Genomic DNA, 6,310 nt, shown 5'->3' with positions numbered 1-6,310 from the left:
CTTCAACATATGCTCACCGAGCTAAATGAAGCAAACAAATCAATTGGCCTCCGCATGAACTTCCAAAATACCAAAGTCATGAGCAATAAATATACTGAAAATGCAGATGATATACTTGAAATTGAAAACCAACAAATTGAGGAAGTGGACCACTACATCTACCTAGGGCAACGAATCTCTCTACATGACGCCTGTAAAGAGAGCGAAATAAAAAGAAGAATAACCCTCGGTTGGCAAGCGTTTGGAAGAGCCAGTACAGTGTTAAAAAATAAGAAGATTCCTATCATCTTAAAAAGGGAAGTCTATGATCAGAGTATCCTCCCCACTGTCACCTATGGGGCCGAAACTTGGAATCTAACAAAAAAGCTTTCCCTTAAATTACGAACAATGCAGAGGGCACATGAGAGAATTATGCTAAATCTAACATGGAAGGATAGAAAAACAGCTAAATGGATACGTCAAAAAACTAAAGTAATGGATATCCTTGAAACCATTAGCAAGCTCAAATGGAACTGGGCAGGGCACATTGCCAGGATGACGGACAACCGATGGACATCATGAACAACCTTCTGGACACCCCAAGGATACACAAGAAACCGAGGAAGACAAAAAACCCGCTGGCGAGATGACTTAGACCAACATAAACAACAGTGGCACAGAATAGCTTGCGATAGAAGTCTGTGGAGAAACCTGGGGAAGGCCTACATCCAACAAAGGACTTCTGAAGGCTGAAATGATGAGGATGATGATGATGTGCATGCAGTCACCTTTACATTGGTCCAGCTAGCTATTCATATGCTTGAGCATGGGCTATTTTTGTCTCTTAAAAACTCCTTACACAAGATTCGTTACACAAAAGCCAGTGACCAATTGCTTTTCCAAATGCTAATAATAGAATCCCCTACATCAGCAGCTCTATCAGAACTCTTTTATTTCTATCTTTTGGGGAAAGTTTCCCCCACAGATGCTGAAGCCTTGATGAGGATGGGGCGCTTAAAGATTAGCAGCTGGACTCTAATGAAAAGAGTTGTTGACAATTTTGTCTTGTTTGATTATGCTTTGGCTGCTTCTTTGGATTTGTCACAGTGCGGGATTGACGGCTTTCCATATCAACCTGTGCCAATTTAGAAACCATCACCCTCTGGCAGACACCATTGGGTGCACAACATGTCTGTTAAGATCAGGCTCCAGTGATCCGGTTGTAAGTCGCCCATATTTGCGGGTAATGGGTGACGCCAGGCATTCGAGTCGCCGGTGGGAGGGGCTAACCACCCCACACTTACCAGTGTACGCCCACCTTAAGAGAGGCAGCCCCTCTCTAATAGAGGACTGGTCCTCGCTGAAGCCTCTTCTCGTGTTGGGCCACATTGGATAGGAAGACTGACATTCTCCAATAAGAGGTGGATAACCCGGAAGGCTCTTTCAAAGAAAACCCAACCCCTCTGTTGACGACCTGGAAAATACAAATATGGACTTCGGTACGGACATCTCTAACTCTGGTTCCAATATCATAACATTGGAACCTTGCTCACGTCATATGAAGAATTATAAGAAAACAATAGAAAGGAAGAGAGAGAGTTAGAAATAATTGAAAATATAGAAAAGTAAAAGTATTACCTGGTCACTATGAAGTAGTGAATTATGAGAAATTTTTTGTTTTGGAATTTGAAAATGCAACACATGAATGTGCAAATGTTTTTAAAGCTAATAGGGAAATAGTTGCTGTATGTGGAGGGCACCCAAAAATTCTTCCTCAGGGAAATGGAAGTCTCCCGATAGAGGCACTATCCCCAATACAAGGCGAAAGATTGAAAACACTCGCAACATTGGATGGTCATAGATGCGTTTCGCACTCTACTTTCAACCAGAGTGGAGAGTAGAGGTGTGATATATGCTCCAGAGTTGCTCGACATAGAGGAAAAATAAATTGAGGATGAACTGAAAAGTCAAGGCGTAGTAAAAGTAGTCAGAATGAGAAAGAGAGTTGCAGAACAAGGTATTCATCTTGCTACTTTGATTATAAATTTGATCAATGCAGATTACCAAATGTTATAAAAGCTGTTTGGCTATCTTTGCAGGTAAAACCATATATCCCTTCACCACTGCGATGTTATCACTGCCAAATGCATGGCCATTTAAGCCAGAAATGCAAGGACAAACTAAATAATGAGCCAGCTGTTTGTGCCAACTGTGAAAAAAGTAGTCATGGTGTATGCATAGAAAACCCTAATTGCATACATTGTGGGGAAGCACACCCAGCTACATCTAAAATCTGTGTTAAATTTATTTTTGAAAAAGAAATTCAGGTCATTAGGACCATGGAAAGGGTTACTTTTAAAGACGCTCGTAAAAGAGCTCTTGGAAAGCAGATAAGACCAGGGTTCTGAAGAAAAACCTGCCGAATCACACAGACGAAAATTATTTTTCTACTTCTAAGATAAAGAAACAAATGAAAGTAGTTAAAGAGTTTGAAAGTCCCATGAAAAATCTATATCCAGAAATTGTAGAAAAATCAAAACAGATACTTAAAGGATCTGAAAGTTATTCAAAAGCTAACTACTCCGATTCTAAACAATAGTACAAACCTCTCTCTGGCTTTGCCCTTGCCTGATCTGATGGAAGTTCCACTTGAAACCAATTTACCTTGTGAACCTGTAGTGGGGAAGGTACAAAAACCTGACAGACCACAACCTTTTAATCGAAAATGAGAGAGAGAGACCTCCATCTCTCTCACCTCCTACCATAAGAAACATTAAAGTCACGACTTCAAATAAATATGAGGTCTTGTCTGCTGATGTTTCTAATCAACTAGGAGGTAAATTGAACCAATAAGAAATTCAAGTTGAGGTCCACCATCCTCCTCAACAATTAGATCAAAAGGACACAAAGAAAAAGACACACACAAAACCCACTAAGTATTGCTAATGGGAAGACTTCATCTATGGTGTCTTCCAAAAAATAAACCATAGATTTTTCCTCCATTCTGCAATGGAATTGCCAGGGTTTAAGGGGGAAATATGAACAACTTAAGCTCCTCACACGTGAGCACTCCCCTATAACTGTATGTCTACATTAAAGGAAGCTCGATGCCAATACCCTTTGTCCTTGACAGTATGTTAGCTATAGGACACCATATGATCAACGAGCAGGGAGCTATGGGTGAAGTTTTGTATACGTTAGTCGAGATGTTCCACAAATATCTTTGTCTATCTGTAGCCCTCTGCAGGCAGTGGTTTTACAGATTGATATAGGGAGAAAATACAAAATGAGTTCTCTTTATTTGCCTCCAAATGATAACATCTCATATGATAATATATTAGAGGTGATTGAACAACTCCTACAACCTTTTCTCTAAATAGAAGATCTTAATAGTAGACAGCCTTTATAGGGAGATGTTTTAGCAAATGCAAGGGGTATTATTATACCATCAATTTAGGAGAATGAAGATGTCGGACTCCTTGATACAGGAGAGCCCACACATTTTTATGTTCAGACAGGTACCTTGTCCTGCACTGGCCTATCAGTTGCACGCTCTACCTGTCATCTCGATTCTAGTTGGAGAACATTAGATGATTGGCATACTAGTGATCATACACCAATCATTATAAACACCAACAATGGTCCACCTTTACAGATATCGCCTCGATGGAATCTTGACAAGGCGGACTGGGATAGATTTCGGGAGTTAAGTGAAATTGAAGGAAACGCAGATCAGTTTGAAAGTGTTGATGATGCCATAGACTTACTTAATGGAACTCTTCACACATCAGGAGTCAATTCCATTCCCAAAAACAACAAGGATTTTCAGACGACGACCAGTCCCCTGGTGGTCATCAGAACTAACTGCCCTCACAGAGCCACAAAAAACTCTTTAACTCGATTGCGCATCCGCTATACTGAGGAGAAATTAGTCATATACAAGAAATGTAGAGCACAGTTCCGTCATGCCTTGAAAAAACTAGGCGTCAGTCATGGATGTTATTTGTTTCCTCCATTGACAGTAGAACACCAACATCATCTGTGTGGAGGAAAGTAAAAAAGATAGCAGGTAAATATACCAAAACCCACCACTAGTATATGACTGGAGCAACCAAAGTTAGCAATGCCCTGGCTAACCATTTTTCAAATATATCGTGCAAGTGTGAAGCAGCTCCTGGTCACCAGTATAGGACCATGGGAGAAAAGAAAGTTTTATATTTCATAACAAGAAAGCAAGAGTCATACAATTCTCCTTTTACTGAAAGAGAATTTAATTTTGCTCATGCTACGTGTAACGACACAGCCCCTGGACCTGATGGAATTCAATATGCAATGATTAAACACATACCTTTTAATACGAAGTTATATATTTCAAGCATTATTAATAGAATATAGAATGATCATAGTAATCCAAGTGTTTGGGAACTAGCCATTATTTTAGCCTTTTTAAAACCCGGTAAGGACAAGTTTTTAGCAGCAAATTATAGGCCAATTGCATTGACACCTTCTTTGTGCAAAATCATGGAAAAGATGGTCAATGTAAGACCTTGAAAAGAAGGGTATTTCATCGCCCATTCAATGTGGATTCAGTAAAATGCACTCAACGACTGATGTGCTGATACGACTTGAGTCCTCCATTTATGAGGCCTTTGCTTCCAAACAGCACCATGTGACTGCCTTATTTTTATCTTGAAAAGGCATATGATACCACATAGATATATGGTATACTTAAAAAATCCAATGAGTTTTGCTTAAGAGGAGAGCTACCACTATTTATCCAGTCATTTTTTTCACATAGAGTTTTCCAAGTGAGAGTTCGGGAAACTATCAGAGTTTGAATGCTAGGAAAAAGGAGTTCCTCAGGGTAGTGTACTGAGTGTAACCCTTTCTACACTAGCAATTAATGGGATATCCTCAGTCATTCCCCGGGATGTTCTCGCAACATTATTTGTGGATTATCTCTCCGTATCATTTTCTGGAGCTAGAATGGTAATCGTTGAGAGAAAAATACAACTCTCTATTGATTAAATAATCCACTGGGCTGATATGAATGGATTTAGGTTCTCGACAAGTAAAACTGCTGTTATCTATTTCTGTCGTATCCGGGGAGTACAACCAGACCCGGATATATACTGTACATCAAAGGTCAATGGATCCCATGTGCAAATGAAGCTAAATTTTATAGGGTTGATATTTGATTGTAGGCTTACATTGGTTTCTCACTTAAAAGCATTAAAAGCTAAATTTCTTGAGGCTCTGAATCATCTGGATATAATTAGAATTAAGGTGCTCCCATTCAAAGTATCATCAACGCCAACATGGAAATTACCAGAGGTATCTTTTTGTAAATACTTTATTGGAGTTAACAAGAATATGACTGACTTAGAATCAAGGTCTCTTTTCATGGAACATGTTGCAGAACATAAGTGATTGACTTTTATATATACTGATGGCTCCAAATCTGATGCTGGCATTGAATTTGGAGTATATAGTAATGATTTTAATTATAGAGGTGCATTTCCTCTAACAGCTTCCATATTTACTGCCGAATTGTATGGCTATTGAGAAAAAAGCTTTGGAAAAGTAGGGTAATTTTACAATTTTCAGTGATGCGAGGAATGTTCTTCAAGCTTTAGAAGTTTTTAATTCTAATAGCCCTCTAGTTTTAAAGATTTTAGAATGGCTTTTTATTATTGGACGGAGAGGTATAACAGTTCGATTTTGTTGGGTTCCAGCACATGTAGGTGTGTCTGGGAATGAGAAGGTAGATTTACTGGTGAAGAATGCGGCATTCGAGTTGCTACCAATGAGGTATTCCATTCCCTGTAATGATTTCCTACTTTAAATCAAGAAATTGGTTTGTAATATATGGCAACAGCACTAGGATAGTCTCTATGGCAATAGAATGAGGGAAGTAACAAATGCCATATCACCTTGAAAGTATAACATGATACCCCGGAAATGGGATATGACTCTTTGTCATCTCCGTATTGGTCACACTCGGTTGACACACAAGATTCTGCTGAAGGGCTAACACCAACCGTACCTTTAACAGTGAGTCATTTGTTGACTGAATGCCTTAATTATGATAACTTGAGAAATAGATATTTGTTTGAGGCTCGAGGTGAGGATGGCACATTCATCCTTGCCAAGATTCTTGGACATGATGTGTCTTACTATGGGAACGGCATTTTTAGATTAATTTCAGAAGGTCTTCTGAAAACTCTTTAATAATCATAATGACATCTTAACTTTTATGTTTTTAATTGAATTCTCTTTTATTTTTCATATATAATAAATGCTATTGACGTCAATGATCTTAGATTTCAGG

The sequence above is a fragment of the Palaemon carinicauda genome, unplaced genomic scaffold, assembly GCF_036898095.1.
Source record: "Palaemon carinicauda isolate YSFRI2023 unplaced genomic scaffold, ASM3689809v2 scaffold500, whole genome shotgun sequence".
Taxonomy (NCBI): Eukaryota; Metazoa; Arthropoda; class Malacostraca; order Decapoda; family Palaemonidae; genus Palaemon; species Palaemon carinicauda.
Note: the sequence above shows the minus strand (reverse complement) of the source record.